The 12,472-nt window shown below is 40.0% G+C and overlaps 1 protein-coding gene across 11 annotated transcripts in view; it reads right to left on the reverse strand.

The window, feature by feature from the left end:
- LOC117352366 (semaphorin-4D-like) overlaps positions 1–12,472 on the reverse strand; it is a 348,824-nt gene that overhangs the window by 182,435 nt on the left and 153,917 nt on the right. For all 11 annotated transcript variants that reach the window (XM_033928889.1, XM_033928898.1, XM_033928879.1 and 8 more), the window contains one exon: positions 7,211–7,311. The gene's annotated coding sequence lies outside the window, so the exon portion shown is untranslated. The remainder of the gene's footprint in view (positions 1–7,210; positions 7,312–12,472) is intronic.

Raw genomic sequence — 12,472 nt, forward strand, 5'->3', positions numbered from 1 at the left:
GCTACTAAATAGGTCGGCCTCTGGTATCTCCAAGTGTGAGGCTGCAAAGCCTGCTAATGAGGACCTCAACTGAGAGAAAAATGGCATAGAAACCAAATCCTCCCTCCTCCAGTCTTCAAACTGAGCTCCTGTCACTTGGGCATGGCTTTGCTGGGGGACACATGTGCTCTGAGCGGGCGAAAACCACAAGCTGCCAAGACCCCCAAGAGGTTAATGCGGCTGCTGTAATTCAAGTATGCTTTGTACATCATGCTAATAAATTCCAGAGCAAACCCAGATCAGGATTCTGCTAAGACCTCTACAAGCACCCGTGTCTCCTCCTGGGGTTTCCCAGTTGTTACATGGCTGCGCTTCACCGGGTCACACTATCGGCATTTTCCAGCTCTGACCCGGCTTTCTGACTTGAGATTCAGACAATCTGGGACTCCAAACTACCAGAGAACTAAGGAAGGCTAAGCCTGTGACTCCCACCCCCTCACAATAGCGATTTTAGGATTTTAGGGGAGGGGAGACCCTGGCCCCAGAACCCAAAATTAACCACTTCTGGACAACCCCCAATTTTGTTTTATGGGCTGTCAGCCCTATACTCACTATGCCATGCTTGTGTTGGGAGCTGCATAGGCTGACACTGCAGCCAGCTGAAGGGGAGAACTGATGGCAGCCATTCAGGGAGCAACACGGGACCAGGCAGGAGTGCGAAAAGCTTGCGCCTGCACTGTGCGCCGCTCTGCCGCAAGAGGAGGAGGCAGCCGACCAGCGAGAGAGGGGCAGGAGCGCAGAAAGCTTCTGCTGATACAACGCTGGACTGACAGAATTTTTAAAAAGGTATCACCCGGGGGAGGGGGGCTGCCTACCATTAGGCCTGTCTACCAGCGCTGGACCGACAGAATTTTAAAAAGATACCGGTGGAGGGGGGGATATATTTGCTCCATAAGACGCACCTACATTTCTACCTACATTTTGGGGGAGCATAGATAAGAAAACCACAATAAGCGCCTGGTTTGGATACATGTCCTGAAGAGCTAGTCGGTACCCAAAGACTTTAGTAAGCAGGACCAAAGTTACACATTTATAGGGAAACTTCAAAAAGTATAACGCATCTATCTGCAGAACTTCAAGTTTTAAAAGAAATTGTTTTCTTTTCCTTTGTGTCTCTTGCAAGTTTTCCTGGACTATGGGATGATTTTCCAAGGGCTGCTGAGCAGAGATGGTGTTCATTTATCAAAAATGGGAAGAAGTGTCTTCAGCTGTAAACTGGCTAACCTATTGAAGAGGGCTTTAACTTTTTCCTATCGTGTGTCCCGGATGACGGGACATTCCAAAAATGTCGTTGCCATCGTGGATAAACAGTCTATGGACTAATAAAGAGCCAGGAACACAAATATTTGAATTTACAGACTTATGACTTATTTACATTATGTTTACAATAGCTGTAAATGATAACGGTGAATAATACAAAACTTTGCTAAAATAATTATAATTGGAACCAGCGTAATGTAAAATTTATTACGATAGGAAAAGGTTAAACTAGAATTGTTGGAGCAAGGTGATCAAAGCCCCCAGGTGAGTTTAAGCCCTCAGGTAAGTAAATCACTAATTACCTCTACACAAATGGGAAAAGGGGGTAATGTTTGGAAAGCAGTATATACTAATGCTCAAAGTATGGGAAACGAGGTTCTGGATTTATAGTAGAGGCTGTGATGGAAGAGGCTGAGTTGGATTTAATGGTGATCATGGAGATGTGGTTCACAGAGAACCATAACTGTGATATAGGTATACTGGGCTATAATTTCAGGAAAAACAGGGTAGGAAGAAAAGGAAGGGGAGTGGTATTATATGTTAAAGATCCTATTAAAGCCATACAATTGCAGGATCTGCAGGGTAAGAAAGAGGTACTGTGGCTCAGTCTGAATATAGACCTCCTTCACAGGCAGAAGTAGAAGACAGTTATTTAATAGTAGACATTCAGAATATAGTTGTAAAAGGGGAAGTATTATAATAATTATTAATAGGTGATTTTAACATTTTAGATGTTGACTGGGGTATCCCAATTGCGGAGTCTTCTAGTTGTAGGGAAATACTGGATTCTCTACAAGGAGAATTGTTCCAAAGTTTGGTAATGGAAAACATGCAGGTTGGGGCCATATTGGACTTAGTACTTACAGACAGGGAAAGTGTTTCTGATGTTACAGTAGATGATCATCTGGCATCCAGTGACCACTACATGATATGGTTTAATATTAAAGACAGGTGTAGAGAGGGCTCATTCAAAAGTAAAAAGTTCTAGACTTTGTTCAGATAGGGGATTATGTCATGGAATTGTTGTCTAGATGGGAACATCTGGAAGAAGGAGGAAAGCAGTGGGCAAAACTGAAAGGAGCTATTGTAAGAACAACAAAATATTTTGTAAGGAAAGTAAGCAAAAGTAAGAGGAAAAAAAGACTACTTTGGTTCTCAAAAGTAGTAGCTGAAAAGGTAAGGAAAAAGAGGTTAGCTTTCATGAACTACAAAAGAGGAAGACATACATACATAATATAGAATAATTACATAAGACCAATACAAAAAAAAAACACAAACAACCAAAATAATTTGCTCAGAGTGCTTTAAATACAGTAAAATCTTTTTTTATCTGACCTTCCAGTTTATCCATAGGTGACATCATAGCCATATCACATAATCATCACTGAAATGCATGCAGGTTTCTCTCTCTTTCCTGGTGTTACATTTAGTTAAAAAGCAGCAGTGCTAGGTTATGTTCTTGGCCAAAGTTTGTAATCTCTTCCTCTTTTATTTGTATTCTTTTATTATATTTTAATTTTATTCTTAGATCACTTTTAATTTGGCAACCAGAGTAGCACTGAGTCAGCTGTTTGTGCATCCTACCACTTTTTCTACAATGGGAAGTGAAAAGAAAAAGAGGTGGTTCTTTCTATTGAACAGAAATTGAAGCTTTAAAAAGACTAGACAAGGGTGAGTCCAAAGAAAAAACTGCTACCGAACTTGGAGTGAAGAGAGTAACTGTTAGCAATTGGAAGCAAAGAAGTGAGTCAGGAGATATGGAGCTCTGATCATGTCTCTAATTATGGATTAAACACTAAGAAATCTATGAAAAATGTGACTATGAAAAAGTGAGGCTTTGCTCCTATTGTTCACACAGGAAAGAGACAAAGGCATACAAATATCAGGTACAATACTGCAAGAGAAAGACTTTTTTTCCCCAAAAGGAATATAACGAAGGAGATCCTGATTTCACTACTACTGTGGGCTGGCTTGATTATTGGAAATTTTTTTTAAAAAAGAAAAAATTGGAAATTTTTTTAAAAAGAAAAAAAAGTTATGGAATATAAAACAGCTCAAATTTTCTGGGGTAAAATTATCAGCAGATTCTGAAGAATTTATAGGATTTCATCTTATTAAAAAAAGAAGGAATATGAAGGGAGTAGAGGCATAACTATATTAAAACTGGATTTAAATGTTGCCAGAAAATATTTTAGCTTCCTGGTTTGAAGCTAGAGAATGACATAGTCACAAAATTCATCCCTGTTCATTGCGGGAAACCAGCTCCATATCATTCTTTAAGGAGAGAAGGAAGAATCAGAGTATACATGGGCATAACTACTCACCCTCAAGCCTTGCATTGAAGAATGCTGGTGTAGAAGGATAGAAGTTGAGATAGACATTGAAGAATGACACGGGATGGTTTCCTGTGGTTATCCACGGGGACCATGATGAATTTTGTCACCGTGTCATTCTCTATTTGAAGCTTCATCTCCTGGTTGTAAATAAAGAGTGACTGTTCTTGCCTCTAGTAATACAAGTAATGCAAGAGCTCAAACATTTATTGGAAAGTTAAAAAAAAAAAAAAAAAAAAAGAATCCTTTTAAAAACCTGGTTCCCTTCTAAGAACCAGAAAAGTGCCTGGATGGACAAAGCCATTTTTCTGAAGTTGAGTGGGTTTTTTTTCCAAATGAATTTGTTCCATCTGTAGAACAGTTTTTTGTTGTTGTTTTTTTTAACTTGCTAAACCTGCCCTAGGAAGGCAATCCTTCTCATTGACAAGGTACAATCTTATCCTGAAGAGGATGAACTGAGAACTGTTGACATTAGAACGATTTATCTTCCTCCTAATATCACATCATTGTGTCAGCCAATGAACCAGGATGATCTTGAATCATTAAAGACAAAATATCAATGTAAGCTTCTAACAATATTTGTTTATGCATTTAATGATGGAAAAGGAAATCTAGAAATGGTAAAGAAAGTATTACTACTGAAAATGCTATCAATCCATATTTTTACTCCAGGATTAAGGACCTAAGGGCAAGAAAACCAAGGAAAAGATGTATTTTTACACATAATGGGGAGAATTTTAAAAAGCCTTTTCTGCAGGTAAAGCCTGTTTCAGAGGCTGAGAGGACACAAGTGAAAATTACATACAGGAATGGATGCAGAAAGACGACTAAGAAGAACTAACAGTAAAGATGATGCTGATGACAACTGTGCATGGACTAGGTAAAACAGAGAAAATGAGTCAGTGAAGTTGATCAAGGCAGCACCGGCTTTTCTGGAACAAGAGGAAGTGACTGTTACTGATATTATGCTACACTTTCTCCCTCCATATTTGCTGTGATAAGGGGATTAACAGAATCCAAATACAGAAAAACCCGCAAATAACTTTTTCATATGTTATTCGCTGTTTTCTATTAAAAACCATTGTGAATATGGTGAAACCGTAAATAACATGGTGGGAGACCTGGACTGTTCCTGAAGGAGAGGCAAAACACGGTGAAGAAAGTGCTGGGAATCAGTGATTTTCTCTGTAAATGCATAGAACCAGTTATTTCTCTATGCAATCTGATGTAATCTGGGAGGAGGAGCCAGCAAGCTAAAAACCGTGAATAATCAAAACCATGAATTCTGAAACCGTGAATACAGAGGGAGAAATGTATTGAGACACTGGTGCAACCTCACCACAAGGAAGAGAAGTAAAATATGAAAATAAACTTTTAATACAAAATGGTCAATCAAACATTTTGTGATTTGATCTATTTGTTCTAACTGTGTTGCTCAAATTACTCTGCTTGGCTTTATTACAGTATACTATTTTATACAGTATTGGTTTTCTTTGTGAATCTAGTTCTGCAAAGATGTCATTACAGTGCATGTATGCACAATATAATTGTTAATAAAATGTGAAATTCACATTCATATCTGTTATTCATTTTTTCTGTATTATCTGACATTTATCTGACTACCAGTTGTCCCATTTGAGTCAGATAATCAAGACTCTACTAAATATTTAGAGCTTCATTCTCCAAACCCACTGAATGAGAAAAATGACCTAGCAATTTTATTTTTTGCATCTACGATTGACTGATATGCTAGCCAAGACACCAGGTTTGAAGCCCTAAATCTAATTGTAACAAGTGTTTGCAGATAGATGTACAAGACAACTAAGGGCTCCTTTTACAAAGCCGTACTAGGGCCTTAACGCGCAGAATAGCGCATGCTAAATTGCCGCGCGCTAGCCACTACCGCCTCCTTTTGAGCAGGCGGTAGATTTCCGGATAGCGCACACTAATCCAGTGCATGAGTTAAAACCGCTAGCGCAGCTTTGTAAAAGGAGCCCTAAGTTTGAAAATCAGTGCTAACCAGTTAAATTACTTCCTCCATCCCAGCCATGCCTCAGATCCTTTTTTAATTGGCTAAATTTATGTACCTTGAGCATGTACCTGGCTAGACTGAGGAATTTTTAACCAGGTACATTAAAACTGTAATGAGACAGTTAAAGCTTTTGAAAATCTACTCATTACACACGATCTAAATTTGAAATGTGCCCATTTGACTTCTTCTATTAAAAACATTTCTGACAAAACATATGCGCTCAGGTGATTGACAAAGTCATAGCAAAGGCAATTGTTTGAGTAGCAATAAAAAATATGACCATACCCGTCAGTGAACCTTCTCAAGAATCCCCCATCTTCTGGAACTCTCTCCCAGAGGAGCTACACCTAACTCAACTACCTCAAAGTAGAAGAAAGTCTAGCTCTTCTTCCAAGCTTTCAATGCCTTTGGGGGGGTCTGTCCACTTAACCACATTTGGACTAAGTTACCACATATCTTTTTCCTAAGACCAGTTCCATTTACCATATTCAAATGTACATGTAATTTTGGCTTCAATTCAGCTACCCATTTATTTATTTTCAAATTTATTACCTGCCTAAGCAGTTTACAAAAAAACATCCATATTAAGTTAAAACAATACACTCATAACACAAACCAAAAACAATACTCTGGTACTAAAATGTTCTGCCCCTTAATATAACAGCACTGATCCATTCTAAAAAAAATAATTCAAAGGAAATCCTGCACAAAAAGTCATTTATCCTGACTTTGTCCTACTCAGCCTGTCTGTTGCCCCTTGGCTATCTATTGAGATGTTTCATTGTATTGTATCAACATCATGAGCATCATATCTATTTTACTAGAATATTCTACTGCTTATGTATTAATGTATGTATTCTGAAACTGTATCATGCCATCACTATTACTAAGGTTTATTTGCCTATTTTATTGATTGTATTTCATGCTTAATTTGGTTATTTTAACATGTAAAAATGGAGGTTGTTTGGATCAAGCCATACCTGCTATACACCTTTTTGTAAGACTCTGTTCATAAAATCAATCAATAAAATAAAAGCACTAAGGTCCAGATTCACAAACAAGTTGCCTTACATTAGGCACCAGCAGGCGACTTGATCGCATCTTCCAAGCCTAATGTAAGTGGTTTAAATGGCGTGATAATTGAAACCCAATTAAACTATGTAACAGATGGTTCAAGTCATAAACCCTGCACAAGTTAATGTCTGCTTTTGCATGGAAGTAGGACAAAATTATCAGCTAATCTCATTTCTTCTTAGGCCCAAATGATATATTTCAAAATTAAATTTTCCAGTGAACAAGTTACATCTGAGCAGCAGAACCTCTGTTGTCTAACTCATCAGCTATTTTTACTTATAGCAGATAGCTTTGAGTTCAGCAGAAAGAAATGTGAAGTCGCTCTACACCACCACTTGCAATTAAGTCTATGTACGGAAATAACCCCAGTGTTCTCTGTCCTGTGGTTTATGAAGTCAATAGAAATATCTGCTATGAATCTTGGTTATACCTTTGGCGTAAAACACTATGAACTATTTTAAGCATTACTGACCTCTCTGCAGTCTTGCACTCAGAACAGGAAGGCCCACACTTCCATTTTCAAAAGGATGATCACTGCAGCACTATAAATTCCCCTCACAAACGTCTCCTCAACTGCAAACAAGAGAAAGATGAAAAGTAAACATAAATATTTCTTTTGATATAAAAAATAGTCACCTTGTTAATAAATAAGTATTTTTAGCTACATTGGAAAATATCTTGCTGTTGCTAATACATATGGATCGGCAAACCAGTTTATTCACTGACAGCTGAACAAAATGGCAGCTCAGAGAAAGAAATCTGTTAATGAATCAGTGTCTGCACAGAAATGGAGCATTCTCTTCATGTAGTATAAAAAGTTACTTTGCCAGGTAATTGGTACAGGGGCTGCCAAAAAAAAACAGATCTAGGGAGCAACAAAAAAAAGGAACTTACTTTATAAAAGGTAACTCGGGTACCTCTATACAGTAGCCCCCTTTCACATAGTGGCTCAAAGTTTAATTTTACCTCATCCTTAGATTACTGTAATGCACTGTATTTTATGTATTTAATTTTCTTTTAAAAATATTTTTTATTGAAAGAGTAGCCAGCACCATAACAAGGAACCATAGGCTACAGCACAACAGTAGGAATGAACAAATAACAAATAAAAAAAACAGGCAACATAAATATGGTCTTAATAAATCACAAAGTTTCAGATGGTTGCAACTGAAGCAGGCTATTCAGGCAGGGTTCCCTGAATGGAAAAATCTTAACAATCAATATAGTTTGGAATTTTTATGCTTTCAGGTGGACTTCCTGGGACACCAGGCCACGCAGTGGTATAAACTGATAAACGGATTTGTAAACAAGAAGCCTAAAACTGGTCTAAGGGATATTTGGAGCATTGAAATTAAGCAAATTTCTGCGTCTCAATGGCCACGTATTTGGTCTTGGAGGATGAGATGTACAGTATCCGCATCTAAGAGACAAACTTGTTTTTTTCTTCTGCATAGAGCATTTTGGACCCCAGTTAGATTACAAAAGTTAAATAGCTCTAAGTCTAATAGATGCTGGCATTGTAATCTTGAAGCAGGGATTCTAGATCACTTATTATTCTATTGTCCATTTATCTTGGCCTTTTGGAAATCAATATGGGGCCAAATAAATTGTTTATTGGAAAATCCTGTGGCATTATCGTATGATACGGTTCTATTTGGCATGTCAACGAGAGCAAAGAGCCAAATTTCATCTAAAAATAACAGGCTTCCTTTGATTATGACAGGGATCGCCATACAACATATCACAAATAATTGGAAGAGACTCAATTACAGTTTTTGGTGGAAGTCGTCGTGTCACATTTATAAAATGGAAAGAACAATAGCCATACAAAAAAGAAATTATAATAAATTTAAAGAGATTTGGGAGCCATTGATGAATTATTGTAATGAATAGATACCATTTTTCCTTAATTAGTACAATTGCAAATGAGGGGGTGAGGGTGGGGGGGATTTCTGATCTTTTATTAAATGTTTAGATCAGTAGGAAAGGATATTTTGTAGGATATATGTGATTGCATATGATATGGTATTGGTGGGAGGGAGGGGGTTAAATTTTATTAATTAATGTTGAATATGATAGAAAATCAAGTGATGTATTCAATTTCAAATGATACACTTGTTGTAAGTTGTAAAAATGAATAAAGATTAAAAATAAATAAAAATAAAAAAACAGGCAGTCACGGGAGGACGGCAGTAACGCTCAACCATGAAAAGACAAATACAGTAACCCCAGCGAATATATTTTGTTTTCTATCCTGTCCTCCCCATACAGCTCAGAACTGGCTATAGGCTAACATACAGTTAACAGGTTACAGTTTGTCATAGTTACAGTACAAGTTATTTTTTCCAGTAAAAGTTTTTATCCTAACTCGACACATATTAGGGATCTAATACCAACATACATAATATACAGTTTACAAGTTGCAATTTGCCATAGTTACAGTGCAAAGTTTTTCATACAAGTTCTTCCTCTTGCTGTGACTCAACAATGAAGACTATAGCAGTCCAACTGCAGGTCCAGAAACATTGATGCATGAGCCCCACAAGAACCAGCACAGCGCTGCTGCCACATCCACTTTCTGGAAAGAATTTTGAGCTTTCTCCACACTAGGAGTCCTATAGGAAGTGGCATAGCCATGGACAGGGTCTGGGCCTCCACCCACTTTGGGCTTAGGCCCCTGTAGAACTTCAGCACCCCTTTAAATGGCTGGTTGGGATGTCAATGTCCCGCCAGTTAGTACCTGAACCACTCTCCTCCTCCTGGTGCTGATTCTTGAATATAGAGGAATGCCTCCAAACAGCAGGATTTCTTGCACAAGCTCAGTTTGTGAATTGAGAATGCACTAGAGGAGGGGAGCAGCTCAAAAAAGGAAAAAGACAGTAACATTATAAAATACTTCACCCTAAAGATTTCACTGGGTGAAAAATTACACTTATGGATCATATACTCTGTGAATAGTAATTTAAAATTTATTTGCACAAAATTGAATAAAGGCATCAATATTTCAACAAATTATCAGTTTTTTTACATTAACAATCCTTAACTCTTTTTCCACAGATGCAAATGTTTCACCTCTAAAACCTCAACAATGCATTTATTACATCAGCCACTAAGCACAGTTACTTACCGTAACAGGTGTTATCCAGGGACAGCAGGCAGATATTCTTGACTGATGGGTGACGGCACCGACGGAGCCCCGGTACGGACAATTTTAGAGTGATCTCACTCTAAGAACTTTTAGAAAGTTCTAGCTCGGCCGCACCGCGCACGCGCGAGTGCCTTCCCGCCCGACAGAGGCGCGCGGTCCCTCAGTTAGTATAAGCCAGCTAAGAAGCCAACCCGGGGAGGTGGGTGGGACGCAAGAATATCTGCCTGCTGTCCCTGGATAACACCTGTTACGGTAAGTAACTGTGCTTTATCCCAGGACAAGCAGGCAGCTATTCTTGACTGATGGGTGACCTCCAAGCTAACAAAAAGAGGGATGGAGGGAAGGTTGGCCATTAGGAAAACAAATTTTGCAAAACAGATTGGCCGAAGTGACCATCCCTTCTGGAGAACGTATCCAGACAATAATGAGATGTAAAAGTGTGAACTGAGGACCAAGTAGCAGCCTTGCAGATTTCCTCAATAGGAGTGGAACGGAGGAAAGCTACAGATGCTGCCATTGCTCTGACTTTATGGGCTGTGACAGAACCTTCCAGTGTCAGTCCGGTCTGAGCATAACAGAATGAAATGCACGCTGCAAGCCAATTAGACAACGTACGTTTAGAAACAGGACGTCCCAATTTATTCGGATCAAAGGACAGAAAGAGTTGGGGAACTGATCTGTGGGGTTTCGTACGCTCCAGATAGTAAGCAAGAGCCCTTTTACAATCCAAAGTATGCAGAGCTTGTTCCCCAGAATGAGAATGAGGTTTTGGAAAGAAAACAGGTAAAACAATGGATTGGTTGAGATGAAATTCAGAAACAACCTTGGGGAGAAACTTTGGATGTGTACGCAGAACCACCTTGTCATGGTGAAAAACCGTAAAAGGTGGATCTGCAACCAGTGCATGAAGCTCACTGACCCTCCTGGCAGAGGTAATGGCAATAAGAAAAAGCACCTTCCAAGTGAGAAATTTGAAAGGAGAGGTAGCTAAAGGTTCAAATGGAGGTTTCATTAAAGCGGAAAGAACCACATTGAGATCCCAGATAACCGGAGGGGCTTTAAGAGGTGGTTTCACATTGAAAAGCCCACGCATGAACCTGGATACCAGGGGATGAGCTGAAAGAAGTTTTCCATGGACTGGCTCATGAAAAGCTGCAATGGCACTGAGGTGGACCCTGATGGAAGAGGACTTCAGGCCAGAATCAGACAAAGAAAGAAGATAATCCAACAACGTCTCCACCGCTAGGGAAGTGGGATCAAGATGATGAAGAAGACACCAGGAAGAAAACCTCGTCCACTTTTGATGGTAACATTGTAGAGTGGCTGGTTTCCTGGAGGCATCCAGAATGGAACGAACGGGCTGAGACAAAAGAGTATCAGTCGAGTTCAGCCCGAGAGATACCAAGCCATCAGGTGTAGAGACTGGAGGTTGGGATGCAGAAGGGTTCCCTGCTGTTGCGTAAGCAGAGAAGGAAACAGAGGAAGAAGAAAAGGTTCCCTGGAACTGAGTTGAAGTAGAAGGGAGAACCAATGTTGCCTGGGCCACCTCGGAGCAATCAGAATCATGGTGGCTCGTTCCCTCTTGAGCTTGAACAAGGTTCTCAACATGAGAGGTAGAGGAGGGAAGGCGTACAGGAACAGATTCGACCAGTCGAGGAGAAAAGCATCTGCTGTGAGACGGTGTGGAGAGTAAAGTCTTGAGCAGAAACGGGGCAGCTGGTGATTGGGAGGAGCTGCAAAGAGGTCTATCTGAGGAGTGCCCCATTGAGTGAAGATAGACTGTAGAGTTACAGGGTCGAGTGTCCACTCGTGAGGCTGGAGAATTCTGCTGAGTTTGTCCGCTAATGAATTCTGTTTCCCCTGAATGTAAATAGCTTTCAGGAAGAGATGATGATCTATGGCCCAATTCCAGATCTTCTGGGCTTCCTGGCATAACAGGCGAGAGCCTGTCCCACCCTGTTTGTTGATGTAGTACATCGCAACCTGATTGTCTGTGCACAACAGAAGGACCTGAGGAAAGAGAAGGTGTTGAAAGGCCTTGAGGGCGTAAAACATCGCTCTGAGTTCCAGGAAATTGATTTGATGCTTCTTTTCCTGGGCTGACCAAAGACCCTGAGTCTGGAACTCGTTCAAGTGAGCTCCCCATGCGTACAGAGAGGCGTCGGTGGTGATGACTAGTTGATGAGGAGGCTGATGGAACAGAAGACCTCTGGATAGATTTGAGGATACCAACCACCATTGCAGAGACTGACGAAGAGATGATGTCACAGATATGTGTCGAGAGCAAGAGTCCGACGCTTGGGACCACTGGGTCGCAAGGGTCCATTGAGGAGTGCGCAGGTGAAGACGGGCATGAGGTGTGACATGAACTGTGGATGCCATGTGTCCCAAGAGCACCATCATTTGTCTTGCTGAGATGGACGGCAGAGGAAGTACCTGGTGACATAGAGACTGAAGGGTCTGAAGCCGATTGGATGGCAGGAAAGCTCTCATGAGGAGTGTGTCCAGGATCGCTCCAATGAATTGAAGTCTCTGAGTGGGAATGATATGAGATTTGGGTAGATTGATCTCGAATCCCAGAAGTTG

Source organism: Geotrypetes seraphini, chromosome 1, assembly GCF_902459505.1.
Source record: "Geotrypetes seraphini chromosome 1, aGeoSer1.1, whole genome shotgun sequence".
Lineage (NCBI taxonomy): Eukaryota > Metazoa > Chordata > Amphibia > Gymnophiona > Dermophiidae > Geotrypetes > Geotrypetes seraphini.